Source organism: Dipodomys spectabilis, unplaced genomic scaffold (genome assembly GCF_019054845.1).
Source record: "Dipodomys spectabilis isolate Male_0828 unplaced genomic scaffold, ASM1905484v1 ptg000207l, whole genome shotgun sequence".
In the NCBI taxonomy this organism is placed as follows: domain Eukaryota; kingdom Metazoa; phylum Chordata; class Mammalia; order Rodentia; family Heteromyidae; genus Dipodomys; species Dipodomys spectabilis.
In genome coordinates this window covers 6,653,930-6,666,347 of record NW_024870884.1, presented here as the reverse complement: position 1 = coordinate 6,666,347, position 12,418 = coordinate 6,653,930, and the positions used below count along the sequence as shown (strand labels likewise).

At 34.7% G+C, this 12,418-nt stretch overlaps 1 protein-coding gene across 2 annotated transcripts in view; it reads left to right on the top strand.

Annotated features, from left to right (window-relative positions):
* The window catches only part of Jmjd1c (jumonji domain containing 1C), a 184,676-nt gene that overhangs the window by 52,637 nt on the left and 119,621 nt on the right, over positions 1-12,418 (top strand). For both annotated transcript variants that reach the window (XM_042696333.1, XM_042696332.1), the window contains exon 2: positions 2,094-2,258. The gene's annotated coding sequence lies outside the window, so the exon portion shown is untranslated. The remainder of the gene's footprint in view (positions 1-2,093; positions 2,259-12,418) is intronic.

Genomic DNA, 12,418 nt, shown 5'->3' with positions numbered 1-12,418 from the left:
CCTCTCTCCTCTTTTTTTAATTAATTAAGGGAAAGTCTAGGTGTATTAAGACATGAATACTACTCTGTGCTCCAGTGCCCCCTTGTGCCTGTTGTGGAAAAGTTTCATTAGTTTCTCTAAAAAGTTTGGCTTTTTCTAAGATTTCCTTGAAAATAAAACACTTTCAAGGTTATAAATTAAGGTTCTCTATCCTAAACTGCTGGGACTCAAGTTTTATTACCATTTGATTTTAGAATATACAGTTTCATGTGTGTATTTTCTTTACACCAGATTTACCATATTACCAGTTACTTGTACTCTTAAGTTGTCAATAGATTTCCATAATTTTTTCCTACACTTCTAACTCTACTGCCAAATTGGCCTTTTCAAAATAATACAATGTGCTGAGCATGATGATATATGCCTTTAATCCCAGCATCAGAGAAGCTAGGGCCACCTAGCAAAATTCTCACTCAAAAAATCAAAGCAAAAGAAAAAAAAACCTGAGGGATCCACTTGTGCCATGATAAAGTGGTATGATTTTACTGATTTTTGGTCTACCAGTTTATCAGTATATTGCCTACTTTTGTCACTATTAACTCTTTATACATTTCTCCTAAGGAGACATAAAATGGAGTCTATATAATTTAACCCATATATACACGTATATTTGCCTTTGGAAGATAGGAATATGTCATTATGCTCATTCTCCCTTTTCTCAGTTAAATTTTCTGTATTTTGCTTATTTTTAATGATAGTAAATTATTTTGATAAATACTTCCGTGAATTAGGACAAATGCACATTTGTGTAACTATTACCACAGTCTAGATGTAGAACAGTTTAAACACTGCCTCAAAAAATTTTCATTGGCTATCATTCCTTGGTAGTCAAACTTTAAGCCTTCCACCTCCTCTATTGTGAATGACCAAATTATCAGTTCCCAGTCGTTCTAGTTTTTTGTCTTTCTTTTTCTTGAATCTCTTTATGAATATAGTTATGCACTGCTAGCCTTCTGAGTCAGGTTTCTTTTAGTTATCTTAAAAGTATTTGCAGTTTCTATATAACATGTACTGATATTTGGTTCCTGGGCTGAGAATGGTGATGCATATATGTAATTTCAGCTGTGTGTGTGTGCTAGTGTGTGTGATCACTTGAGCATGTTGGAGGTAGTCCAAGGCCAGACAGAAGTGAAGCTTGAGATCCTATGTGAAAAATAGAGCAAAAAATGTCTGAGGGCATGATTCAAGTCATGGTGTACTTAAGTGTAAGGCCCTGAGTTTAAGCATTGCTTAATTACAGTAATACAGTTAAATCATTTTATTGTTATTTGAAAATCATTAAGTATATGTATACAAACATGGATTATAGATTCATCACCCATCTTTGTACCACTAATTTGTAAGTACTGTTTTATTAGAACAACGCTTAAAAATATCAGGCTTTATGTTGCTTATGACACAAATTGTTAAGCCATAGGCCATATAGTTTTCAAAGCCTAACATATTTACTATTTGCTTCTTGTCTTTTTGTTGTTAGGGATTGAACCCATGGTGTTATTCCTACAAAGCACACATTCTACTATTAATTGGCAACTCTAGCCCACTATTTACATTTGAACACATTTCTAAACTGTTTTCTACTAACGTCATCAGTATAGATAAAATTCTCCAGACTAATTTATACTGATCAGCAGTCTGTAAATTGTTTTTCTCTTCTTTCTTTAAATTCAGTCCTGGGGGTTGAACTCAGGGCCGTGGGTGCTGTCCCTGAGCTTTTGTCCCCATGGCTAGTACTATACCACTTGAGTCACAGCTCACTTCAGTGGTTAGTTGCAGATGAGAGTCTCATTTTCCCTACATCAGACCACTGAGTAATTAGGATACAGGGGTGGCACCCAAGTCTAATGTAAATTGCTTTTCTTAATATAATAGTTGGTGAATTATCTTCATGTAATGAAAATAAGTAGGAGTAATTAGTTAAATAATTTTCAAGAGAAATAATTTCTTAGTTTCTCTTATTCAGTTTTATGGATTGTATTTTGGCTATTGTTTTGGATATATTTAAATATTACTTCTTTATGTTGCTTATAGAATTTTATTTTATTTTTCCATAGGTATATGTGGAGTTTGATGATCTTGAATGGGATAAAAGAGAGTGGGTTAAAGTTTATGAAGATTTTTCAGCTTTCTTGGTGGAATACCACTTAATTTGGGCCAAAAGGAACGACCCTAGACAGACTCAGGGATCAAAGAGCAAGCAGATTCAGTGGCCTGCACTGGTAAGATCATTTTTGTGTTTTATCAAACATTTTCAGTTGTTTGTTTTTTAAAAGAACAAGAATCAAATTAAGTTTCTGTTTCTTTGATTATAGAGTAATCTTTCTAAGAGTCTTTGCAATATCTAGCAGAAATTTTAATTCACTATTTCTTTTTTTTTTTTTTTTTTTTTTGTCCGTCATGGGGCCTGAGCTCTGGGCCTGGGCACTGTCCCTCAGCTCTTCAGCTCAAGGAAAGTACTCTACCACTTGAGCCACAGCATCACTTCCTGCTTTTTCTGCTTATGTGGTGCTGAGGAATCGAACCCAGGCCTCATGCATGCAAGGCAAGCGCCTCTACCACTGAGCCACCTTCCCAGCCTGTCACTATTTCATTTTTTTAAATAACAATATCTCCCTTGTATTAATACTTTCAGTATATGTAGTCCACAAACAGTAGGTTAGGCGAAACATGAATTGAGGACAGTTGAGAGATAGCTGTTTAGAATGCAATGTGGAAAACTGCTGAAATACAACCTTGAAAATGTAGGATGTATACTTTGTCTAGAACATTAAAAATAGCACATGATTTTTCTTAAATGGTGTAAGGAAATGAGAAATGTGTATGTTCAGGGAATGTGTAAAATTACTTTACTGAAATAACTCAGAACCATGTAGTAGATTTTTAATAAATTCCTCAGTAGTTTGAAAAGTTTTATAAAAGAAACATACTAGACAAGATTGTTAAATTTGATGAGGAAAAAAGCCACTTTTGTTTAATTTTTATTTGGCAAAATACTTAGCAAGTATGTTAAATATGAATATTTTAAAATGAAAGAAAATATTTTGAAGGCATTAAAATATTTCATATTTTAGAAAATGTGTTATAGTAGGTACTTTGAAATTTTTTAAAAAGGCAATTTGTTAAAAAGGATAGTTTATATTTTCTAATAATTAAAAAGCATACAGATATTTTCTATTTTAGCTAGTTATCTCTCTAAAGTTTTCCTACATGCAGAGTAGCAATTAATATATCTAATTTGATCATTCCTTTGTTAACAGAATGTCTGGAAATGTAATTTAAAAGATGAGGTTTAGAGATGAAACTCAGAGGAAAGAGTGCTTGCCCAGCATTCATGTGTCCCTGAGTTCAGTTTTCAGTACCATTAACAAGAAAACAAACTAGTTAAGTAAATAACCTATAAAGATGAGAAAAAAGTGAATAAATGAGTTGAATCAATGACATTAAAAATATACTGAAAATGTCCATGAACTATAGTTTTGATAGAAAACTTTGAGAAGCCAAATAAATCATATTATCATTGTAGTTTGGAAAAGTATTTATTGGATATTTTGAGTTGCTAATACAAAAAAATTGAAGCCGTGATTAATACGCTTTTTGATTTTTCAGTAGTTTCACCCGGAAATTGGTTTAAACTTGTCAGTCCTTATGTATGAATTTGTATGAAGTCTCAAAATTAGTATCAAGTCATCAATACATGTGTTTTCAATATTATAGTTAAAGAATAAGCAGAACTTTAGACAGTATGTTTTATTGAAGGGAATTAAGATGAAATTTGTGTCAGTATATTGTGTTAATATACCGCTGGTTTTTATCAGGTGCCAGTGGTGCGTGCCTGATACCTCATCTATTCAGGACACTGAGATCTACTAGATGATCAAGGTTCTAAGCCAGCCAATGTAGAAAAGTCTGTGAGACTTATCTCCATTAAATCATCAAAAAGATAGAGTTGTAGCACAAGTGGTAGAACATCAGCCATGTACAAAATAGCTAAGAGATACTGCCTAGGTCCCTAAGTTCAAGCCTTAGTAATGTCACAAAAACAAATAAAATATTCTGCTAGTAAATATCATTTAATATTCATTCTTGAAGTTTTAGAAGGTTTTTTTTGAGATTCTTTTAACCTCAAAATAAAGTTAATTGTATTTTAAACTTAATTTCTTTTATACAAACAGTAGGTGTACATTACAAAGAAATTTGGAAGATACTGAGTGTGAAGTAGAAAATTACTATAATTTTAATCCCACTATCCAGAGAAAGCCAACTTATTCTTTGGTGCATTATCATTCTGCAATTAAGTTTTAAGAAATTTTTTAGTGTGGAAAAATATATTTAACATTTGACATACAAATTTGTATATGTGTGTGTATGTGTCTTTGAATTCAAGGCTTTTGCATTGTTGTGCATTTATCACAACCTTAATTCACAAAACTTTTTATCATGAAAAACTGAAATGCATTAAAGAGAAATTCCCTAAACCTTCTTCCTGGCATCTACTATTCTATTCCTTGTCTCTATGAAGTTAAATACTCTATCATATTTAATTTACAATATATTTATATACATATATGTAGATCTATTTATTTGTAATCTATATTTGTGATACCTTATTCCTTTATAATTGTCATAATGTCTTCAAGGTTCAGTAGCTATTATAATCTTGGTGTGTTGCCAGGCGCCGATGGCTCACGCCTTAATTCTAGCTACTCAGGAGGCTGAGATCTGAGTATCACGGTTCAAAGCCGGCCCGGGCAAGAAAGTCCGTGAAACTCTATCTCCAATAAACCACCAAAAAACCGGAAGTGGTGCTGTAGCTTAAGTGGTAGAGTGCTAGCCGTGAGCTGAAGAGCTGAGGGAAAGTGCTCAGGCCCAGAGCTCAAGCCCCACGACCGACCAAAAGAAAAACCATATACATATATATATATATATATTTTTCTTGGTGTGAATATGAATATTTAAGTTCCTGTTTTCAATTCTCCTAGGTTTATACCTAGGAGTGAAAGTTTTTGATTATATTATAATTTTATTTAAAATTTTTAAAGACACTCATTACTGTTTTCTAGAGTGACTACGTAATTTTATATTTCTTTTCTTTTACTTTTTTCTTTTTTTGTTTTTGGTCAGTCACGGGGCCTGAACTCTGGGCCTGGGTGCTATCCCTCAGCTCTTCAGCTGTAGACCAGAGCTCTACCACTTGAGCCTCAGCCCCACTTCTAGCTTTTTCTGCTTATATGGTGCTAAGGAATTGAACCGAGGGCCTCATACATGCAAGGCAAGCACTCTACCACTGAGCCACCTTCCCAGCCCTCATTTTATATTTCTAACAGAAGTGCACAAAGACTTCAATTTCTCTATATCTCTGCTAGATATTTTCTGGATTAGCAAAATTTGAAATGTTTACTTTCTCCTTGAGTTCTACAAGTTCTTGGTATTTTCTATATATTCATCTCTTATAGGATACAATTTGTAAATATCTTCTTTCATTTTGGGAAGATAATGTCTTTTGATTCCCAAAGAGTTTTGCTTTTTTTTTTTTTTCCTGGTTGGTTGTGGGACCTGAACTCTGGGCTTGGGTGCTCGCCCTGAATTCTTCAGCTCCAGGCTAGCCCTCTACCATTTGAGCCACAGTGCCATTTCAGCTCTTTCTGCTTATGTGGTGCTGAGGAGTAGAACCCAGGGCCTCATCCATGCAAGGCAAGCACTCTACCACTAAGCCACCTTCCCAGCCAAGTTTTGCTTTTATGAACAAAAAACAAAGCAACCAGAAAAAAAAAATTCTCTTGATAAATCCAATGTCATGAAGATTTCCCTTCTTTTCTCCTTAAGTTATAGTTTGAGATCACATATTTGGGCATTTTATTAATTGAAGTTTTCATATGTGATGTAATATAACTTACTATTTTTATATGAGGATATTAATTTGTTGAGAAGGTTGTTTTTACCCCTGTTGAATGGTCTTGGTACTTTTGTCAAAAACAGTTTGTCAGCCAGGCGCTGGTGGCTCATACCTGTAATCCTAGCTACTCAGAAGGCTGAGATCTGAGGATCTTGGTTCAAAGCCAGCTGGGCAGGAAAGTCCATGAGACTCTTACCTCCAATTAACTACCAGAAAACTGGAAGTGACACTGTGGCAGAGTGCTAGCTTTGAGCTGAAGAGCTAAGGGACAGGGACCCGGGCGGGCTCAGAGTTCAAGCCACATGACCGATGGGAAAAAAAAAAGTTTGTCTAAGCATCCAGGAGTAATGGCTAGTGCTTGCTGGTAATCCTAGTATTCAGGCTTAGTAGGAAAATAGTAAGTTTGAGGCCAGCCTGAGCTACCATGTTTAGGCTTTGTGTCAAAAACTTTTTTTCCAATATATGTCAGCAATTTGTTTCTGGGCTTTGTTCTGTTTTCATTGGCTGTGTATTTCCTTCTTTCTTATTTTTGCTTTATAAAGTAAATTGTGGAATGAAGAAATCTTTATCAGGATTCTTCTCGCTGTTTCCTAGACATTTCATGTAAATTTAATGAGATTTAATATAAAAAATAGGAATGACCTTCTCCAGATAACACTTAAAATTGGATATATATTGAATTTATAGATGTTATGGGTAGTATACATCTTGACGTCATCAAGTCTTCCAGTTAAACATGGAAATATCTTCCTTTTTCATGTGTTTATATTTTATTTTCATTCAGTGGTAGTTTTCACCTTCTTTGGTAATTCTTATGTAATTTAATTCATTTCAGCCGTATTTTCAAAATGTACATGATCCCCCACTCCACCCCCCCCCCCCCCCTTTTTTTTTTTTTTTTTTGGTCAGTTGTGGGGTCTGAACTCTGGGCCTGGGTGCTGTCCCTCAGCTCTTCAGCTCAAGGATAGCGCTCTGCCATTTGAGCCACAGCACCACTTCCAGCATTTTCTGCTTATGTGGTGCTGAGGAATCAAACCCAGGGCCTCATGCATGCAAGGCAAGCGCTCTACCATTGAGTCACCTTCCTAGCCCCCATGCCACGCTTAAAAAAAAATGCCAGTACTTGGGACTGAACTCAAGGCCTGCATGCTGTCTCTTAGCTTTTTCACTCAAGGCTGACACTCTCTCTGCCACTTCAGCGCTTTAGGCTTTTTGGTGATAAATTGGAGGTAAGAGTCTCTTAAACTTTGCTGTCTGGACTTTCTTTGAACCTTCATTCTCAAATCTCAGCCTCCTGGGTAGCTAAGATTATAGTTGTGAGCCACCTGCTCCTAGATTCCAGCTTTGTGCTTTATGTTTAAGATTGCTTTGACTTGTCAGTCTTGTATAGGTTCATTTGTGCCTGACTTTTTTTTTTTTAACTTTTTTTTTTTTCGGGGGCCGGGGTGGTCCTGGGGCTTGAATTCTGGGCTTGGGCGCTGTCCCTGCACTCTTCAGCTCAAGGCGAGCGCTCTACCGCTTGAGCCACAGCACCACTTCCAGTTTTCTAGTGGTTTATTGGAGAGAAGAGTCTCATAGACTTTCCTGCCCTGGCTGGCTTTGAACCACGAGCCTCAGATCTCAGCCTCTGAGTAGCTAGGATTACAGGCGGGAGCCACTGGCGCCTGGCTTAAACTGGGGTTTTGAGGCCATTCTTTTCCCTGTCTCTCCCTCCCCCTCCCCTTCCTCCTCCACTCCTCCCCCCATCTTTCTTTCCTGCCCTGACTTTGAATGAAGATCCTGGGATCTCAGCCTTCTTGAGTAGCTAGGATTACAGACTTACAGATATGAGCCACCAGCATCCAACTAAGTTCTGCCTTTTTGTTTGTTAGTCAGGTGCTGTACCACTTGAGCCAGTACTTCTAACCTTTGATGACTTTTTTAGTTAATTTTAGTTAGTATTGTTTATATAATTAACAAATTGAAATGAAATTATTTTTGTGGGTTAATATCATGTTACTTAATTACCATCTTAGTGGTAGACATTCTTGTCTTTTAAGCAATAGTATTGAAAGTCTCACTGAGAAAATTAGATAAAAAGACATAAAGGCATCTAAATCAAAGGAAGAGGTTCAGTTATATTTATAAGATCTGTGAACTTACAGAAATCTTGATAAAGATTCTTCCCAAATACTGCTAGACCTGATAAATGGATTTGGCAAAGTAACAAGATAAAAGGTTTCTATGAAAAAAATCTTTTAAAAAGCCGTTATTGACGGTATTAAAATTGGGGACTTATTAGTTTTAAATAATAATTTATTTTAAACTTTTCTCCTGAATAATTTAAAGCATTGTTTTTTGCTTTTATTGGTTGTGAGTCTTGAGCTCAGAGCCTGGGCACTGTCTTGAGCATTTTTTGCTCAAGCTTGGCACAGTACTACTTGGGCCACAGCTCCACTTCCAGCTTTTTGGTAGTTAATTGGAGATCAGAATCTCATGTACTTTCTGTTCATGCTGACTTTGAACCTTGATCCTCAGATCTTAAGTCTCCTGAGTAGCTAGGATTATAGGTGTGCGCCATTGCCACCCGGCTCAAGATAGTTTTTAGTGGTGCATAATATTAAAATACTGTTTTCTTATCAATTTGTACAATATTTAACTGATAACTATCACTGTATGTTTGATTATTTTTAAAATGTGTATGCATTGTAGTAGAATTACTGTTCAAAGAGTATGAACTTGAAAATCCACAAAAATCAAAGAGTCTTCTGATACTTAAACAGATTGTTGAAATATTGTTACTGACTGGTATTGCCCCAGTCAGTATATGATTGTTTTCATCTTATTACCTCCTCAGAAATGTTACTTATTTTCAGGCTATCTTGTTTTAAAGTCTAACAAACTATAAAAACAGAAGAAATAGATCTTAAGAGTTTTAAAATGTTATTACTCTCCCTGTTAACTGGTTATTTTAATATAATATTTAATTGGTTTAAATTGTATTTCTTTAATTGGATAATTTTTTGTGTGTTTTAGCAGTTTGTATTCTTGTGAATTATTTTCCAGTTCTTACTGGGTTTTGTTATGGTTATTATAATTGTTATGAGCTTTCTTTATATTACCATAGATCTTAAAATCCTTTGTGTTTTCTACCTTGTTCAACAATTGTTTGATAGTAAATCCTTTTGAATATTTTCAAAAAAATTCTAATTTTCAAAGAAAGTCTGTCCGTTAGTTCAAACAGGATGTGCATTGCTGCCTTCCTATCTATGATGCCTTTCTCCCTCCTTGCCCTTCTTTTCTCCTTCCCTACTTTGCCACTTTCTTCCTTTTCTTATTTCCCTGCCTCACTCCCTTTTCCTGTTGCTATTGTAAAAATTAATAAGTGACATGGGACTGCTTTATAAAAGCTAAGAAAGTAAATTATATATATGTAGTTTACATGAACACATTCTGTTCATTAAAATGATATTTAAGGATATTTATAAGTAGCAGTTATGAAGTTTAGAATTTTAAAATTACTATAGCAAAATGAAGTAACATCTGCAAGTTTTAGAACTTTGGGGGATATGTACACAAAATAGATACAGAAATGAAGCACAGTGAAAACTAATACTTTGTCTTTAATTTTCTACAAATTTAGTGTTTCTTAATTTGATGCACATGATATTTTGCATATGATATTTGCTTCATGGTTTTTTTTTTGTACTTGAACATGTTTGTATTTTATAATTTTCCTAATTTCATTCCTCCTGTGGTACCTGTTAAACATTAAGTACTAGTTATGTTATGTCTACCTCTAATTTCTACAAATCAGTAAAAACCGGCTGTTTACCGGCTGGTCTTTTTACACATAACAGGACAAAAAAATCCTGTTTTCTCAGAAGTCTATTCTAAAGTTTATATTTAAATTTTAATAGTAAATTAATATTTTTGACAAAACATGGACATAAATATTGAGTTTACTTCTCTGGAACTATCTCTTCATCTTTCTAAGATATTATTAGTATATAATTTATTGGAGCACCACATTTGACTGTGGTTGATATAACTAAAATGTTTTCTTATTTTTTTGTTTGGTCCTGTATGATCAGGGTACCACCTGAGGCCATTCTGATGATGTAGGCTGAGGTAACTTACAGGACGTGGCTTACATCGTGTAAGTTACTTAACACATTGTTAAATTTCATTAATTTTTTTTTTATAAAGTAAAATATTTGTGTAAGCAAACATTTATCTGTACCAGAGAAAGAAAATGTTGGCAATCATAATTGAAAACAACGAGTCCACCTACCTAACTGGGTTAGGGCCCTGGCTCCATCTCCTTTAGGAAAACCTTCTGTGGGGAGTGGGGCTTCGACCCTAACCCGGCTGGGCTGTAATACTGCTGCATTTTCTAAAGGGCAGAGTTTTCTACTACTTTTCTGCTGGCCCAGCCTTCCAGAACACCCCAACCAGAATTAATCTCACCACTCTGTGCTCCTGTAGAACTTTGTACATGTTTTAACAACCAGTACATCCTGCTTTGTATTATACTTATTTGTTTGCATGTCTGTCTTCATCTTCTAGATTGTAAGTTCTTTGAGGACAGGAATCATGTCATAGTCATCTTTGTATGTTTCCAAGGAGTCTAGTTCAGTTTCTTACTATCATAGACAGTGAAAAAATGCTTATTTTATTAACCACTTATTTTAAAGTGATAAATGGATTGCAGTCTAGCTGTTGACCAAAAAAGTAGGACTTAGAGCATGTTTCCTGACATTTAATTTATGCTAAAGTCAAAGCATAGGAAAGCAAAATCAGCCAGGTATAGTAAAATGATACTGGTTTTAAAAGATATAGGCAAAAGCAAATACTAAACAACTTACAGTGCTCACATTCTAATAAAATAAAAAATGGAATCAGGTGCTGGTGGCTCACACCTGTAATCCTAGCTACTCAGGAGGCTGAGATCTGAGATTCACAATTCGAAGTCAGCCAAGGGCTGGGAAGTCTGTGAGACTTAAACTCCTATAAACTACTCATAAAAAGGTGGAAGTGACACTGTGGCTGAAGTGGTAGACCACTAGCCTTCAGCACAGAGAGGCTCAAGAATAGCACCCAGGTCCTGAGTTCAGCCCCAGGACCAGCAAAAAAATAAATAAATAAAAAATTTAAATAAAAGTGGATACCTTAAACTTTGAAAATGAGGAAACCTAAAATTATATGAAGAAGACTATTTTTAAAATGTGAAAGGAAGGAATGGACTTCTTCACAGAAGAACTTTTAACTGACTTTGATAATTTGCCGAGTTTCTGGGATGTTTTAATATACTCATGATTTCTTCCTAGTATAAGTTATGGAATTATGAAGATATCATAAAATATATCTTAATTTATTTCTTTTACTTATTTGCCTTATTTGAGTGCATTTTAATTACTATCTATACTAAAAGAAATCCTCTCAAAGAGGAATTTATTTCTTCTTTAGACCAAACTCCTCTAATCCTGTTATATTGTCAAATTGAATTAGGTTAGGACTTCAACTAGTTTATTAAAATGTGAAGTTATGCCCCATTTCAAATGAGAAATGAACTTTGAAATATATTCATTTATAGGTTTTCACAGGTTCCAGAATTAGACTTACTGTATTGATTTTTTGTACTTTTAGTAAATAGTGACATAGAAGTAATGACCGTATGACCAACCATAAGATTATTTTTTGTGCAAGTATAACACTTTCAGATACTAAGTTATGTACAATAAAGTGTTAATCTTTCTTAAATGATAAAATCTAATACTGGCAAGTATGGTAATGTATAAGCACACATATTCGTGTTTCATGGATTACAGAATGACATTGTTTGGAAAGTATTTTGTTGTAAGAAACCATAAAGAAGTGCATACTCTTTGATTCACTAATTCTTAGTAAATTATACTTGAAGAAAAAAATTAAAAAGTACAAAATGTTGTTCAGTTAACATTTTTGTCAGAAAACTCATGAAATAGACATTATAACAGGAACAAAAACAAAAGATACATTTATTTACTTTTAAGACTGCTGTCATTCTAGTCTTACTAACAGAAGAGAAAAGGGAAGCAGCTTGATGCCTGATGATATCTGAATGTTTTAAAATTAATTAGGGATGCTTTGGAGCTTTAAAAATAATAACACAGCCAAGTACTGGTGGCTCATGCCTAGAATCCTAGCTATTGAGGAGATTGAGATCTGAGGATCTTGGTTCAAAGCCAACTCAAGCAGGAAAATCTGTGAGACTCATATCTCCAATTAACTACCAAAAAAACCAGAAGTGGAGCTGAGTCAAATAGTAGTGATCTAGATGCTAAAAAAGAAGCTCAGGGACAGTGCCTAAGCCCTGAATTCAAGCCCTAGGATGACTACCACACAAACACACACAGACACTCACACTCAAAATTTATGCAGCAGGATGCAGTAGCTTAGTCCTGTAATCCTAGTGACCTGAGAGGCTGAGATCAGGAGTATGTTTTAGGCCAGCACTAGTCAAGT